Genomic DNA, 18,392 nt, shown 5'->3' with positions numbered 1-18,392 from the left:
TTCCTTCTTCCTTCTTCCTTCTTCCTTCTTCCTTCTTCCTTCTTCCTTCTTCCTTCTTCCTTCTTCCTTCTTCCTTCTTCCTTCTTCCTTCTTCCTTCTTCCTTCTTTTTCTTTCTTGTTGGGGGAGGAGAATCTGCCACAATAAACTACAAAAAATCCATTCTGTCAAATTGCATGCCCTGCTGCTTCATCACCATTATTATACTGAGGTTTTACATTAAAGTACCCTGGATTTTAAATTGAAAGTCAAATATAATTTGCCACTAGAAGCATGAAGTGAGTGACTAGAAAAGCTGATAGCTAGGCGCAGCATGACAAATTGGTATCTATCTAATAATGAGCCTTACAAGGTCATGGATCACTACAAAACTCTCACTTCTGTGTAAGTAGAACTGGACTACATTGTGTCAATTGTTGTTTCGGGGGAAAGGGCAATATATTTTAGATTGGCCCATACATTTTCAGAGCTAAAGCTAGACAGGTACAATAAGTCCCTTTTGGATAGAAAAGAAAACCAGGGAAGGTGACAGAGAAAGGAAGGGTCAGAAGTTTTGTAGTTCCACAAACCCACTTCCAGGATAAATTGTGGGCAAATGAACTGTTTCAGCATGTACGTTTAGGCTTTAGAGAGGAAAAACCCTACAGATTTATAAATTATTTTAAAAAGCCTTTAAGTAAGTTGCCATTTAATGCATTTTTAGGGTAAGTCATGAAATTGTTTTTGTGGCAACAAAAGAAGGAGAGAAACATCTATGTTCCTAAACAAGAAGTAATGTTATTAATAAAGAGCATTACCGCATTTGAAACATGCAAATCACTTCTCAGCAAGTATTAATCAATAGAGACCTAGTGGAACAGATAAAAGTATGACTATTCATACCACAAGGTAGATAATTTGATAGCATCATCCCTTAATGACATATCCACAGAATTTGTGCAGCTGGCAAATGTTGTCATTTGAGACTTACACTCAGCTGAGATCATTTACTCAGAGCTGCTCTTCTGAGACACAAAGACCTTTATCAGTTTATCTTGTGACATTATTTTTATGTGCCTTTATGAGACATTGTGTAGGATTCACGCACCATAACTTTGGCATCTAAAATGTAGTACATTTTGTTATTGTTCTAAGTTCCTTTGCATCACTGTAGTGAAATAAATAGATATGATCTTTTGGATATGTTGAACTCTAGGCAGAGATTACTTTATTACAAAATAGGGCTCTGGGACAGATCACATCGTCTGCTAGAAACTAGAAGGACTTCTGGCAATAAGAGTAGCTTAGAGTGGAAATTTGGGCTTCATCACCTTTCCTTTAGATGTCTGAAGCTAGACAAGATAATTCCCAGAATATCAGCCTCTCTTCTTATTTGTTTCACCTAACAGGAAAACTGAAAACCAAAAACCAGTGAGAACTGGAAACTCATTTTAGAAATAAATATATATTTGTGAAGGACAGAGCTGGAAGATACCTGGTGAAGGCAGAAATGGAACACTGGGGACAGATGTTTTAAGAGCCTATGGAGCTGGTGGATAACTGAAGGGTCTTGTCTGGTCACTGCTGTTCTCAGACAAACAGAAAATGAAATTCAGCAGAAATAACCAAAAATGCCCATGCCTCATTCAACCAGACTAATGACCATGTGACTTTTCTACAGAGGACATTAAATTTTACTGGAACATTAGCTATGATTTTCTGTTTCTGTGTTGTCTAAGAAATAGGATAGTTGTAGCATTGCCAAAGTAACAGCAAAGATGTCTCCCTGTAAGTGAGCTGGGTATTGAAAATCAAAATGCACAAGTTGTAATTATGTTAACAGTTCTAACTATGGAGTTTGGTTTTATAAAGTATCTTGTTTAATCTATTTCCATGTTGGAGGTCTCTTGTTTAATCTCTGCTATGTCAGGTAAAAGGGAGGCAACTGCAAAAGCAGTGGCTGTGAACAACCCTCGGTATTTGAAATGATCGTGATTTTATTTCCTGGGCAATGAACCTTTCAAATGCTAGGAGTCTGTTAGCTGGAAATGGCTGATGTGTTTTCCGTAATTCACAAAAGGGACACATTGTTCCTTGCCTCTTGATTTTACTAGTTTTGCTGGTTTTCTTTAACCCACAATAAACCCCACATAATACACAGGAGAAATAACCCAACTTTTGGTGCAATGATGTAACCTAAAATTCACTGAAATAAATATAAAAGGCTGTTGCTGATTAGTGCTGAAATAGATCTCTAACCTCGTGTTGGGCATCAAGAATAGCATGCTGATCAATGAGTTTGCTATTTGGGGGATAAATCGCAAAATCAGAGTCAATGTGTAGAAGAACCAGCCCTTACAGGCACACACAGCTGATGAAGGATAGATAACCATGAGAAGCAGCATGATTCATGAAAATAAATCTTATCAGACAAATTTGATTACTCGTTCTGATAGCATTACCAAATAAGCAAATGAGAGGAAAATGGCAGACCTAATATAGTTTGACTTGAATGAAGCATTTGGTATAGCAACCATGAAAGCTCATGCAATTAATTCAAATTGACAAATATGTGGACTGTCACATGGATTGAAGATTAGCTCAAAGGCCATAAACAAAGAATATTGATGGATCAAGTTGAAGGGAGATGCATAGTCATTTGTTGCAATGTTGGTAGTAAATCAAGGCTTGTTTAACATCTTCATTTCTGATTTGGAAAGAAGAATGCATCAACTCATTGATGACATTTACTCATGGCATAAATTGGGAGGAGGTTTAAATGCTTTTGTGGAGAAAGAAAAATACAGTGGGTCAGAGACAGATGTGATACAATAATAAATAAATTATAAAAGTGCAAGGCACCATTGATGGTATAATTTGATGCAAATATTGAATGAGGATTTAACAATGTGGAAAAGATGAGAGAATAAAATATAATTGTTGCAGATAATGGGCACAACTTCAAAGGGCAAGAAAAAGGGCAAGTGAAGTTATAGGTGCATATGTATTATTGCCTCATAGAATAAGGTGGTACGGTCATATATGAGAATAGTAGTTTAATTTTGAGCGCAGAAACAGTCCTAGTCTATACAGCACTGGCACTCAAAGCATAAAATTGGATTTTTGGAATGATTAATGAAAGGAAATATAAGAGACTGAAGTGATAGACAAATGGTCAGTTGCAGTGAAGAAAGATTAAAATGGATAAACTGCATTGGGCAAGATTAAAAAATATTGGATCTGTACAAGTGTTGTAATACCTTTCTGCTATGAATTTAGTAATCAATATCAAAATGTGTAGACTACCTGAAAATATAGCTCTCCATGTATGCTTAATTAACAATTTGAAGGGTACCTGGTAGTCTCCAAACATCAAAGTAAAAATCTCAAGAATGGAGAGGAGTTTTGTGCGATGCAGAAAAGTATAAACAAGAACAAAGGGAGAAAGCTGAAAAAAATACTATTTGCTATGAATTTGCAATTCATATTTATTTGTCATATTAAAAGTGTATCATGAAGGAGAAATACTGCATGAGTAGAAAAACACTGCATATATTGCTTTGGTTTTCTTTTTCATACTACACTTGCATGATTTTTGCTTCTTTAAGTGAAAGTTCCTTTAGTGGGAAGAGTGTTAGAGAGATAAAATACTTGGGACTATACCATCTCCCATATGCAGAGTCTTTACCACCCCAGATGGTACGCCAAATGCCAAGTCCTAGAAATACTACTGAATTATTACCTTCCAAACATGAAGCAGACTAAACCAGAACAGCATATAATAGATCCTCCCGCAAATGATTCCAAAATTAAGGCTAGGTGCCTCATTTTATATACAAAGCCCAGATGGTACATACAAACCAACTGTGAACTACATTGCTGGTGTGATGTTTAAACCTTACAAAAATGTATGCTGGTATAACAAATGGCCCCTATTTACAAATGGAAAACTGAATAAATGAAATAAATGCAAAGTTTTACAGCTTACACTGAAGACCTTCAGTTAGATAGACTTTGGCTATCACTCTGGATAGCTGTTCTTATACTAAAATTAGGTGCAGAAAATGTTTTACCTAATTTGGAATATTTAAAATGAAAATACAGAATTTAATGTCTAAGTTTGTGGAAGTCCAACTTAAATTCTTTCAGCAGAGTCCCAGCAGTGGAGTAACCACCTGATACACTTGAGGTCAATGCCTTTGTTGACTAAGTAGAGGAAAAAAGAGAATGATAGAAAGAAGAGAATGATTCTCAGCTGAACATTTGAAGAAAATGAGGGCTTTGTGTTCGCACTAGTTTGTCAACTCTTTTCACTATCCATTAAATCCATTATCTAGTTTCAAGCTAAGAGGTGAGGAGGTTTAAAGAGTAATAGTAAACAAAAGAGGAGCTAAGCAGATCCATGGTTTCACCACAAGTGGCACCAGCTGGTTTCATGGTAATGGGACTGAGCAGAGAAGGAAACTCCACACACAAATTTGGCAGAAGGAGTCTGCGTTGTGAATATCCCACACTGAGAATAAGCAATAATAATTAATGAGAAAGATTAGGAAATAAGCTATATTAAATGAAACAAAAGTTTTGTGAACTAATGGGGAGTTTAGCTGGATACCAGCATACCTTAGTCAGAGGTAGGTTTTTGTGCAAATACTTTATGACTGTCCATGTCCATGTGAAGATTTTTATGTGGCATTGTTAAGCTGTTTCTCAGCCTCCCTTTTGCTCTTTCTTATTCTCTTTTCCTTTGTCTTTCCTTTTCCTTCTCACAGTTGCTCTTGTGGACACTCTGATGCCTATTAGTGTGCACAGTCAGGCTGTGTCCTTAATGCAATTAATTAAAAAAGTCAGTTAGAGATAAGGCAGCAATTCAAAGACAGCACAATAGTCAGGAGGCTAGATTGTGTGGTTCTCTTATGGCCCTAGGAGAAAACCGTGAAGAAAAATCAGGTGTTATCTGAGCTATAGTAGAATTCAATGAAAAGTCAGCATTCAATGCCACTTCACTGCTCTGCCTCTGACATTAGACATGTGACTGTATCAAATTCAGGACAATCCCTCCGCTAAGAGAGTGAGTGTTGAATTAGTAGCATTTGCTTTGTTGCAACCTGATAAAAAACAGACATACATATTGCTGATACTGTATCAAAAATGTATGGCAAGTTATGATTATCAAATTAGTATTTTTTAAGCTCGTTTAAGCATATTTTCAACAGAAGGAAAATGTAACAGCATGGTATAGTCGTCAGGCTCTCACTGTATGAGAGGCTGCTAAGGGTGGCTGTAGAAAAGAAGACAAGATATGTTCTCTGAGTCAGAGTTTTTAAAATTACATATATTCAGACATTTGACAGCATATTGTTGACTTGTTCTTCTGTGACAGGTCTAAATAAGTATGAAAATTACCCCATAAATGATACACCTTCAAAATTTTCTGTATCTTTAAGTATATCAGCTTAAATAAGTTCAGCTTCTCTGAGCAAATTTGAGCCATGTGTCATAATATCCATTGTTACCAGAGCACTGTCTGCTTACCTAATTGCTGAATGTTTTGGGTCTTTTGAGTATAAAGGTCATATCTTCATGCTGTGACTTCAGTGGATGTACACCAATTTAAGCCAATTGAAGAAATGGTCTATAAGATTTTGTGGCCAGGAATTCTTATAATAAAAGTCTTGGCAAATCTGAAAGTCATTATTTTAATGGCACTGCAGACAGCTATTGTTAAACATGAGGCACAGTTCTAGGGTAATTATGGTCTTATAACATTACTTTATAATTTGGCTTTTTCCAGCTTAAATTACCATCATTGAAATGTGCTTGCATTACTCCCATCTAGCCAAGTATCCTGCACAGAGTGGAGAACAGGAAGAAAAACTCTGCTAGTCCAGGCACCAAGAGTTGGTACCTTTTGTTTTTAAAAGTCTCATGTAGGAACAAGGCAGTGGACAATTCTGTGCAGAAACATGGTGACAGAATTTTGCGGCATTATGCACTCTGGCATCACCTATCTTTGCCTATGTGTATAATTGCCCACTAGCTGTAGCTGAGGTTGGACCTGATGGAGAGAGTGAGAGAAAACTTGGAAAACTGGAATCCCTAAACCAGTTTCTGGTATCTGTTGCAATAGGAGTTTTGAAGCATATATGCAGAATTCTTGCGAGTCGTGTTCTGAACACCAGTCACGTGTCTGCTGGCATGGTGTCTCGTGGTCTGCACACTACATTTTACAGGACACAACTGCCCAGCTCACACAAGGGATCTGTCCAGCTCTGACACCCAGGTGTGTTTCTCCCCATCTACAGGCTCTGGCCACATCTTCTCTGCTGACAGGGGACCCATTCAGTTGAGAGCACTGTTCAGGACAGGGTGCCTCTCCTTTTCAGGACTGGTGGTTTTTCAGAGCTCCTCCCTGGGCTCTGTAGTACTAGCGTGTGGACTGCAAGGGTAAAATCACGGCTGGTCATGTAAACCCTTGTGATGGGACTAGCTAGAATTGCCTCCGTCCTTTTTGTCACCAGTTTAGGTGTGATGTTTAAGGATTATCTGAAAGACCAACTAAAGTTATAACCACTACAATATAAAAAAGGCTCAGAAGGTGCAATGTGTTGCAGAAAATGTGAGAATGTGAGATTTTGAGTTTTGCAGAAAAGCCTTCAGGTTTGGTTTATCTGAACAAATGGGCTCAAAAAGGGTCAGGTTTGGGTTTGGGGAGTGGGTGGGTTGTTTGTTTGTTTTGCCTTGTTTGTTTTTGGTTTTAATTTTTTTTTTGGGTTTTTGTGATTTTCTTTAGTTTAGTTTGCTGTAACTTTAAGGAAAGATTTATTTGTCCCAGCAGAGCTTTGCAAGACTAAACTGAATTGTTGCTTGTTCATGCATCCTGATTAAGGACTTCACCATCAGTTCTGTTTCTCTCTGCTGAGTCTTGAAATGTTGGTATTGAGTACTTGCTATATCATCATGGTATTGTTTGGCTGAAATTGAGCTTGGAAAATGCGGAAGAAACTGTCAGGCATTCTGGCAAGTCCTGAATTGCTTTTCAATTCTGCTGTATTTATGGCCAAAGGCAGTAGTCCTTGAGGGGAGACATGATTAACAGCAAAATATCCTGGCTTGTCTTACACATAGGAAGAAGGGCTGTAGATCTGTGACATTGTGGGATCCAGGTACCTCACTGGACTAAAGGGACTCATGTAAAACCTGCTAACATGACACATGTCAAACCTGAACTGAGCATTTGGCCAGTGTTCCTGTTAGCAGGATAATTTGGGAATGGATTTTCTCCATCCATTAATCAATAAGCCTGCAGACCCAAACCCATCTGCTAATGAACACAGATATCTCTTATTTACCACAGCTATTCTTCTACTCCATTTATGAACATTTAGAAATTCAGGCAAATAGTGAGGGCAACTGCCATGAAAGTGTGGTTGCCAATCCCACCTTTTGAATAAGAAACAATGTGTGCTGAATAGTCAAGGACATAATTAAATGAAAAGTTTACAACAGGCAGGCTGATTGAAAAACATTAGTACAAAGCACTTCGATTGTTTAAAGAAGATGAACACATTCACAGGGATGATAATACTTTTACTAATAATCTGCCAGCAAAAAAAGGGTCTAATTTATTAAGCCAAAATATTTCCCAAGAATAGTTTGCCCAGGTCTAGCGTGAAATGACATACTGAATTCAATTTCATTCTGAATCTTTCCTTTGAAATAAAATGGCTTGCAGCTAGTAAAATATCCCTGGATAATCACAGAGGTCAGAAACTGTGACCTTGTTGTGTTACATGCCTATTTACAGTTCACTCCCACTGCAGGTTTCAGGGCTTTAAATACCTGCTCTACCTGAAGTACAAAAAAAGAAGCCTATATATTTGACACAGTAAAAAAACCAACCATCTCCTTTTTCTCCTAATTTTGTCAATTTTTCTTCTTAACATAAGAAAATATCCTAGCCCATTCAATGTTTCACATACCTTCTACAGTGCTAAACTCTTAATGATACCTAGCAGTGTCACTTGCCGCATTGTTCCAACAAACTTTACTCATATTCTATATATTTATTCTTATTTACAGTAGTTGTCAAAGTTCCAGTATAGAAGTAACGAATGTAAGCATAAATAAAATGCTTGAGTTACTTTGGGAGAATGCATTCTGGTCATTTCTTTCTTCTAGTCTTCCCAAATTTCCTCCAAGGAAGTAAATATTTTATTTTTTTATTGAATGTATTTTTCTTTCCTGCTCCTCCATTTAATTGAGCAAATTTGATAGCCGTGGGCATTTTATTTTATTTTTACCACCTGTTTTCCATTTTTATTAAATAGTTATACTTTAATTGTTAATTGAAATTGCAAATTGGCCATATTATATTTATGCTATAATAATAGCGTCTGGATTTAAAACTGTGGGAAATATTGTGTCCCAACTGTTCTCACGATGTATGGGCCTAGAGCCTTAAAATTGCACCTGTCCTATGGGGGATTTCCTGCCCTTCAGGTTGATCATATAAACAGCCAAGGTTCTGCTTGAGAAATAAAAGCTCTCCCTTTCTGTTTGAGATGATGAAAGTCAGGGTTCCAGGATAATAGCCTCAAACATTTTTAAATAACAAAAGTCACTTGCACTAAGGTGGGTTCTAATAGGGCCAGTTCAAAAACTCTTCCTCATCTCTGTAAAAAACAGAAACATACAACAAACATATACTGAATTGTAAATATCTTCAACCAGGCTTGAGAGACATTTTATTCCATACTCTTTGGCAGTCCAGCATACTATTTCTAGAGACATTAGAGAGGTATTAGTAAGTCTTGGGGGGATATTGAACACTGCAAACTTCCTCAATGTATCACAATTACAGAAACACCTGCTCTAAGTAACATTTTGCTGAGCCACCATGAGAATTCAGTGCTCAATAGCCCTCAAAATTTCTCATTTCTTTCCTGTGGTGAGGTACTTTAGCAACTTGTCTCTGGCCCAGAATAAAAAAACTCTTAAAGTCAATGGTTCAATACCTTTTAAAGGATAACCTCCCTCTCCCCTTCCCCCATCCTTTCTTATCAGGCCTTCTCTACACACTTGTGATTCCTAGTTTAACAGTGGGTATTTCTTCATCTCTGTGTTTGTGCTGTGTAGAGTTGAGGAAGAAAGGAAATAAGTAGCAGATTAATTATTGGTTTAGTCTACATTAACATATACAGGTGCTATATGAAAGAAAGGACTTACAAGAGAGAACAAATGTATGAAGAATATTAAAATAAACACTATGAAATAGGAGCTCAGTCCAGAAGAACTTGGAAGTCCCATGATGTGAGTGAGAGCCCTGATTCTGTATGAAGTTTCTGGGAGATACACCAATTCCCTGCACATTAGTGCCCAAAATTAAGCCTTAAAGTCCAGAAAAATTTCATAGTGTCTCATTTGTGTCTCAAAACAAAAGTCCAAGAGTTTAGAGAGCAGGATATTAATTGCTGAGTGATATTGAAAATTTAAGTCACTGTTTCATGCAATTCAGGCATTTAAATACTCTGGGGGTTTTGGTATGTAATAAAAAAGAGAAAACTGGTACAAATACATTAATCAAAGGCACTAGTAAAAAAGTCACCATAAAGCTGTCTATAAAGAGTATATAAGATGAAGGAGATTGGTCCCTGTTCTTATGTAATTTTGGACAAGACACTCTGCTGCTTTTTTTTTCCATCCTTTGTCTTGAACTTGTATATTTGTGATAAAATATTTGAAGATAAAGACTGACTTTCTTGTGCTTGTACACATTATACATAAATCCTACTGGTCTCATGATGCACTTTTGCAGACAGCATTGTATATTGCTAGATGAAAGACATGAGAATGGATAATGGGAGCAAAATGAACTAAACATCAAAAGATGCATTAAAAGCAATAAACAGGCACCCTTGGTGGGCACAAGCACCTGCTTCTTCTTCAGAGCATGACAAAACTCACTTATTCTGCCAGCTGTAACTCTAAACACAAAGTAAATGGGCCCAAACTGGAGCTGGATGAGAAAGAAATAGCAGTTTATCTAATAGATGTCACCTATTTTCTCTTCCTGTGTGATCTGTGGACAGCTCTGGATCTAAGTCAAAGTACTCAGCTTTTCTAATTGTGTGAGGAAAGTAATTTTGTGTGTGGAACCCTTTGTACCTACTAGGTTTGAGTAAACCACCTTGTTCTGTTAAGTAGGAGGAAACATTTTAGGTAAGAATATTGATGTGTAAACATCAAAGTTCATGTTCAAAAGGAAAATAGATATTTTCTTGAACATTCTTGTCCATAAGAACACAAGGGGGAAGATTATGAAGATATGGCCCTTCTAGACTGGAACAGGAATAAACCCAAGAATGTGAAGCCTTAATTCCTTGTCTTGGTAACAATTATCCTCAAAACATAAGCTTTAAAAAGGTGATATGAAAAGAAGACTAAATACTACTGGAAATATTTAAATTGATTTTATAAAGTAATTTGACATTTATAAAGTTAATGAAAATATTTTTTTTTTTGATTTTGAGGGAGATAAGAGGCATTACAAAGATAATGTATCTTCTTTTGCTGTGCTTCCTTATGCAATGTGCCACTTGAGTCATCTCGTGTTACAAAACTGTAGTTGTTAAAGAGCAGCATGTTTAAGGCTACTATCTCCTGCAATCCACTGATCCATACAATTGCTGTCACACTGGAGAAGGCAATCTTTGACTTGACATTTTCTTGTCCTTCCATATTGTATATGACATATTATCTTTCCCTTTGCATTTTGCTTGCAGGACCATGGGATTTTAAAAGCAACAGAACAAAATCTTGTTGGGCTGTCAGTCACTGACCAGTCAGTCATTTTGGAAGACTTCTCTTTTGCTTGGGGATACATAACAGCCACCATTTCAGACATGCTGGCTTTTCAAGTACCTTGGCATATTATATGAAGTTTTGTTTGACTTCTCAACACAGAGCAATATGGGAGTGCAGTGGAAGTTCTGCATATGTAACTTCTTGAAGGCAGCACTTCAGCTGGTAGTTGAGATCTCAGGCATTTTACCTTTTACCTCATGCATAAATTTTCCATGATGCTGTCATCTCCTGTTTTTCAATATTTCGGGGAGAGATTAAAAATCCAATTACTCACACTGGAAAAGATTATTGGCACAGCTCCCCTCTCTAAAGAGTGAAGGAGATATCTGATGGGTATTAGTCTATGCGGATTAATAAGGAATGCATGACGAAGAAGCTCTTCCTTACTGGGCTCTGCAACCTGGGAACAATAGTTCTCTGTGTTAGAAAACACTGTGATGATAAAAACTGGATCTTTATAGAGCTTATGTTGCATTCCTTGTTAGTTTCTGAACTCTCTTATGGTTCTGTAAAAATCCCAGCCAAATTCATTAGTGTTCAGGTCTGCTCAGAAACAATAGTGATGGGAAGTATTGTGGTTATAATTCAACATGTCTGGGGTGGGGTAGGGAACGCTTTTAATTTCCCTTTACTGCTGGTGATGGATTTTTGCAGCTTCACCTTTCTATGCTGCCGATCCCAGCAGTCCCAGGCTCTAAACAACAAACAGCTTGACTTGCAGAAACTTTCCACTCCCTCTGGGAAAGACCACAAACTTACAGCATATTTTAAGCTGTTGTTCGATTTTCTGAGGGGAGAGAATTGTCTCTAGGCACAAATTAGTGCTACCAGTGGAAGACAGGGTTCAGCTGTTTATATACTAATATGCAGCAATTATGATAAAACAAAACTCATTCTGAAATTCTGCTGTAGCTATGGTAACCTACATTCAATGTATTCCATTAAAAATATAAAAAAGGCTCCCCAGCAGGAGAAAGTAAATATTATCTATTATTGATTGATGATGGTTTGAGACTGTGAAAAGTGGTTAATATATTTTTTGTGATGAAACACGGTTGTTAAACCCTCCTTTTTATTGATTATTATTGTCTGTTTAAATAGCGTCAGGTAGTTATCATTAATTTTTACATCTATTTTGAATAAGTTTCTTCCATCATTAGAAAGTCTCTATTTTACAAAGGATTTCTGAGAAATCATTCTATTAACCTTCTTTTATCTGATTTCTAGTCTGGGAGATTTCCACTAGTATTTGACTGAAACTTGACAAAGAGTTTATGACTCCAAATGAAGTTGGTATATTTGGATTAATTTATTTTAATAATAATAATAAATTCTGAAGGATTCTGCTTTTTTATGAGGAATAAACAGGTTATGCAGACACTCTTTTCGTTACTCACTAGTCGTTACGGTTTCCAAGTTATTTAAGTTAAATGTTGCAAATTACCCACGAAATAAAAAAAAAAAAAAATTAAAATTCTCATGGCAACAAATGTCAAAGCATAATGACGTGTGACTGGGAATGAGAGAATAAAAATTGTCAGCACCAGGTAGGTACATTAGCAAAATGCTTCCTATGCCCATACATCTGCAGAGAACCATGGAGAGAGCTGCTGAAGGGGCAGGCAGGATAGCTGTGCTGCAGGGCAGTCCCTTACACTGAAATAAACCCGGAACCTGAGCTTGACCTTTTCCTATCAAAACTGTTTCCTATACAGAGCTAGTTCAGCCGTCTCCACAGAATTCTTCACGAGTCTGGAGAAAGTGACAGGGATTTGCTTGGAGATTCGAACAGTCGTCGATAGAAATTCAATCCATACAGTTAATGGAGCCTAGAAAACGGTTCAGCTCACTGTCAACATGAGTCGTAATTTAGCTGCTTGAATATGGTCAGAGAGGTTTAAGAAGACTTCTTTGGTAGTCTCATCCTCCACCTGATTGTCTTACAAAGTATTTTTCCTCTGTGCATGTTTTTGACATATTTACCAAGTCTTTGAAGCTATCACAGGAACCCTCAGTAATTTTAAAAGGAATTGGATATCTGTATCAACTGTGATACTGAGTGGAGCCCTTGATCTCTGTTCCGCATAATGGGAACTTATAAATATGGGTGACAGATGACACACAGCTAAAGACACCTTCATTTGAAGCCAAATCCCACTCATGCTATATATTCTGTATCTTCGTGGGCATGACACAACACAACAACAGAGATGTGATCTGTATGGTTGGCATTTCCTGATAGGGGCAATGTTCAAGTTTCTTTTGTCTCTGTTTAAAACAGACTTTTTCTTCACCCATAGCATCTATGGGAACACAGCTTATTGGGGTGCATCAGACAGAGCCTTACATGAGAGATAAAATGCTACTGCATTAGCTGACTCATCCTGTAGAAGAGATACAAAAAGAGATCTACAGCAATATTGAAAAAGTGTCATGAAGAATTATTTTCTTATTTTTAGATCAACACTGAACTCACAGTTAGGATTCTGTAAAAAGCATATTGATATCACTTGTGTTGAAAAAAAACAACCTTAGGTCTTCAGCAATGTATCCCTCAACTACTCACTGGTGACAGAAAAGGGTTTTCTCTAAATTGTGCCTACAGTAGTACAACACCATGATTCATATTCAGTTCCATTTAGGTTTATCTGTACCATTTTGCTTTCTCAAAAGGAGAGAAAAAAATGGAAAATAATGATGATAAAATGTGGGGGGAAAAATGGTATTTTCATTTTACTCACAGCACAAACAACCTGTCTATCTTCTTGGTTGGTTTTGTTGTATGAATTCACTCTGAAGTGATGATACAGATCACAAGGCTGTTATCCTGAATAAAAAGCACTGCTGTTAATTCTCTTTTGCTGCAGCTATGGGCCATTATTTCCAGTAGCTGTAGGTGTCACTTCCAGTACAGTGACCCATCAGGAAATCTCTCAGGAAACTGAAAGAGTTTACACAATAGCGGGGCAAGAATATAATTTACAGGGCAGCAGAAGGGGCAACTGTCTCCTGATCTCAGATTTATTCCTTATTGCTATTGCAGAGCTTAAATAAATACAAGGAAATGTTTCCTATTTATAAAAATTTTTCCTGCTGTTGGGCTGCTTTCTTGCCACTCCACAGTGAGTCTGAGCTCCCCAAGACAGTATATCTATCCCCTGTTTACTCACTGCCTGCCAGCGTTACAGCCTCTGTCAGGATTGCAGCCTTCTGCAGGGCACTGGCAGCAGGGAGGGCAGGAAATGTACATCCTTCAAGGGCTTCCAGGGGGGAAAACAAAGATAGAAACCATAAAGATGGAGGAGGAATTTATATTTGGTTAGTAGCAAGTGTAAAGGAGAAGGAGAAAACAGGAAAAAGAAGCAGCATCTGGTGGTGAACATCTGGGACTAGATATTCCATAGGTAGACTGAACTTTTTATTAATTTTTTTTCCTTGTGTTCTTTCATTTAAAAGAAAATCTCTTTAGTCTCTGGCTTTTTGTATCCACAATAATAATTTAAAACAAGAGACACATCTTTCAGAGCTATTAATTTGTTTACACTATTGGGAAATATTTAGCTACTGTATGAGAATTTGTGCTGCTCATATTCAGCTAATAGAAATTGATGGGAAGAGTATTTTTTCTTGTACCTACCCTTAAAATGCTGGGAAATGATCCTCTGAAGCTGAAAACCAAATTTATTACTATTGGGATTCTTGGAGATGGACAAATAACTTGTGGTTATTTTCTTTCTTGGGAAGCTTTGAATTTTTTTCTATTTGATAATAATCATTAAAAAGGCTTTGAGTTTTTGTTGTGTCTTTTTTCTTCCCTTCCCTCTTTGTGTATTCACGGTTCTGCCATTTTTGAGTATTTAGTGATTTGTAAAGTCTTGTGAATATGTGGTAATTGAAGCAGAACCTCTGAACTGATGCATGCATCACCATGAATGTTTTTCTTCCTTATATTTGAATGTAGCAGTTAGAATGAGATGTACATTGCAAACCAAAAATATACTCTCCATGGATACTTCACAAATAATTCCTCTGAACACCTTTGCTTTTCCTATTTGTGTATTAGCTACTAGCTGAAGGTATGCAGAAAACAGTAGTAAAAGCAGTAGTAATTAAGAACAAAATCAATTTATACAACTATTTGCGGCCCAATTTTTTTTAAAAGTCTTTTTGATCTCTGTGTATGTATTTTGGCTGTTGGGTATTGGCTGGACTCTGTACGGATTTTTTTCTGGCATCCCCATGGATTTGTGTGAAAGAAAAGAAGCTAAGATTCCCACCCTTTTTATTTTTATGGAACCCTCATCAGTGTGGATAGCTGCTCAATGTGGCTCCTCAAATATAAGTAAGATCTCATAGTGTCTAGGTCCATATCTATTGGTTTACCCTTGCCTTCCTCAAAACATATTGGATATCTTTACTATATCTGTTTAGTTTAGAAATCAAAATGTATCTCTACTGGAATTAACTACTACTTACTAATACCAGACTCATTTTTTTCCCCTCTTTCTATATTATTTAGCACATCTTCTGTCTCTACAGTGCTTCTGCTACCGAAGAACAATCAGCAGCTTTGCCATGTTACTGCATTATTTCTTATTATACAAATTTAGGAAATTATTAGGAGATACAATGACATACTAAGAAAGAAAAAAAAGAAAGAACAAAATCAAAAACTTTACGGTGAATTTCCACAGGTCATGTGTTAAGACAGCATACTGGTTTTGATAAAATAGAGAACAGATCATGAGATGGTACATAAGGAAAATAATTGTTAATGTTGCTGTTACAATATTTTACATAGATTGAAATTTTATTAAATCAGGAACTGTCTTCATTCTTTCTGAGTAATGCCTGACACATTATCATACTAAAAATATTTTAAAATAATTTATAATAGCAGAGAATGAAAACAACCTATAATATCACCAGAATTATAGAAGAAACAGATTATTAATTTTTACTTATAAAGAGCATTAACTAACTGATAGAAAGCTAAATGTTTCTGCCCATCTAAACATCCACAAGAACTACAAGAAAGTGAAGTGAACTTTAGGATATACCAGAATTTTAACTCCTTAAATTACTATATAGTGCTTCAAATGTATTTTATTTTGTAGGCCAGTTTAGTTTTGAAGTAGTGCCTACGATTAATATTGCATGACAGCTAATTTTGAGATGGAACTAGGTATTATATTTGAAACAGTAAAGAATTTCAGTTTTGGTCTTATTTGAAGGCTTTCCATATGTTGGTTTATAAGGAAAGGTAATGAAAATTTTGTGTTTTCACAAAGCATTTTGCCTGTTTTCCAACAGGCATTTTCTGATGGAAAACAATTATACCACTAGATTTACAGAAAAATTTTACCCATGTAGACATTTAAGGAGTGAAAGAATTAGCAAAAATCCCCAGATGAACTTTTGCCTTATTTCTACTGACTTGAAGATAAGATGGTATTGACTATTGTGTTTCTATTCTTTCAAACATAGAAGTCAAACTACACCTGTAGCGGGCTGTGTTTCATAACCAAACAAAATTTCACCCAGAGAATGAACATTTTCAGTGTGGAGTATCATGGGAATGTTCAAAATTTCAGGAAGAAAAAACAACCTATGAGAGGATCCTTCTATTTTTTTTAGCAATGTATATTTTTGCAGGTACATCTTGCCACTGAAAATATTACCCCTAAAGCACCCATATTATGTTTTTGTCATGAGAGTGAAAGAGGTATAACTCAGGGAGCCTCAGGCAACAGTGAGTTACCATGGACTTCCCTATAATTGAGTGAAACATATTTAGACCCTTCAATAAGTGAGACAAAAGATATTTTGAGTAAAAAAGGGAAAGTAAAAAAGTATATGAGCCAAATGGAGTATGCTATATATTTATCATTAGGAAGGAGGGGAAGTGAGTGCGTACAGAAGCAGGAATCCAGCCAAGCTTTTACAGTAGAGGTAGATGAAAAAAACCGGTGTTGCTACGTTAATGATTACTAAATTATCAATCAGGTTGCTGGTAAGAGACAGTCTGGCCATACAGGGATGTGGGTGAGGGCACATGCGTGCACACACATACACACCGCTGAAGATGCATCCCTAAACCTCATCTTTGTTTGCAGGACCCATTCCCTGAGGCTGAGATATGTGCCAGCTATCCAGCTGAATGTGTTTCACCTAAGACGCAGCGCCTGACTCTCTGCTTGTTCTTTGCATGTCTCTGACTGAGGTAAGCCACAGAAAAATAAGCTGTTTCACTAAAATGTACATTTACTTCCCATGGTTTAAACTCCCTGTAATAATTTAAACATGTCTGTGCTACCTTACCAATGCATTTGGTGCTAAAACCTTTTCATTCTGGAATTCAGACTAATACTATCTTCCTGCTTAAACTATGGCTGAAGTTAGTGGAGCTTTCACACCTAACTGTTTGGCCGAGGCAATCTCATTTATCCGATTTGAGGCACAAAGTGGGAAAGTAACTCACACAGACATTAACTGAGGTTACTGGTCTGAAGTCACATCTATTTTAATATCCCACAGTAGAAGAAATAATTCACAGTTTAGTAACATGCTGGCATTGCATTCTACTACAGACATGATTACCTTTGATGGATTTTTGTCCTTGCAAAGATAAACATGACAGTGCAGTTAATGTAATTACAGTATGGTTAAGTACAGTTATGGTAAGAAAGAAGAATAAAAAATTCTGCTCAAGGCTGACTGTGTTGTGAAGATTTGTCATTTCAAAGTAAAAATTATATCAGAAAGTGGTATGTAAATAAAAAGTCTTAAAATGAAAATTAAAAAATATACTTAAAACCTCTTACTAACACTAATAAAATTCAAGAACTGTGATTTAATAAACACATCTTTTTTCTCAAGCAATTTTTCAGTGCCAGTAAAAACAGTGAAGGCTTCCTACTGAAAATAATTTGAATCCTAGAATTCCAGCTGAGGGGAAAAACTGCCACATAGACCATATAATTATAGAGATAATTTTCTTCAAACTTTTTTTCTCTTCAATCTCTTCCCTAAATAATGACAAAACACATAAAAGCTGTTATGGGTGTATGCATACACTCTACTCCTGATCACTTTTTTCTTCACTCATGTGTGAGAACTATTCACAAGCTATTTGTCCAAACAGGTACTACCAAAACCTGTTGAAGATGTTGAAGGTATTTCTTGTATCAGAAGGGAAAAGAACAGATCAGTACATCATCTGGTCTAACACTCCTGCTCAGGCAGGACCACTTAAATGCAGTTACACAGAACAATGTGGTGGCTTTTGAATATCTCCAAGTATGGAGACTCCATAACCTTCCTGGACAATCTCTGCCAGTGCTTAGTCGGCCTCACAGGAAAAAGTGCTTCCTGGTGTTCAGGAGGAACTTCCTGTGTTTCACTTTTTGTTCTTTGCCTCTGGTCCTGTCACAGGGCACCACTGAGAACAGTCTGATGCTATCTGCCTCATTCCCCCTCTCCAGCAGTATGCTTACTTTTCACTCTCCCCTCTGCCCTGAATTCCACCACCATCTCATGCTTGCTGCAGCCA

General features: G+C 36.8%; 1 long non-coding RNA gene across 1 annotated transcript in view; it reads left to right on the top strand.

The window, feature by feature from the left end:
* The first annotated feature begins 14,131 nt into the window (after nucleotides 1-14,131).
* Nucleotides 14,132-18,392, top strand: part of LOC131574905 (uncharacterized) — a 33,313-nt gene continuing 29,052 nt past the window's right edge. Inside the window, exons 1-2 of the long non-coding RNA XR_009276614.1 lie at nucleotides 14,132-14,244; nucleotides 16,957-17,063. This is a non-coding gene — a long non-coding RNA (uncharacterized LOC131574905). The remainder of the gene's footprint in view (nucleotides 14,245-16,956; nucleotides 17,064-18,392) is intronic.

The sequence above is a fragment of the Poecile atricapillus genome, chromosome 1 (genome assembly GCF_030490865.1).
Source record: "Poecile atricapillus isolate bPoeAtr1 chromosome 1, bPoeAtr1.hap1, whole genome shotgun sequence".
Lineage (NCBI taxonomy): Eukaryota > Metazoa > Chordata > Aves > Passeriformes > Paridae > Poecile > Poecile atricapillus.
This window is presented reverse-complemented; position numbering and strand designations above follow the sequence as displayed.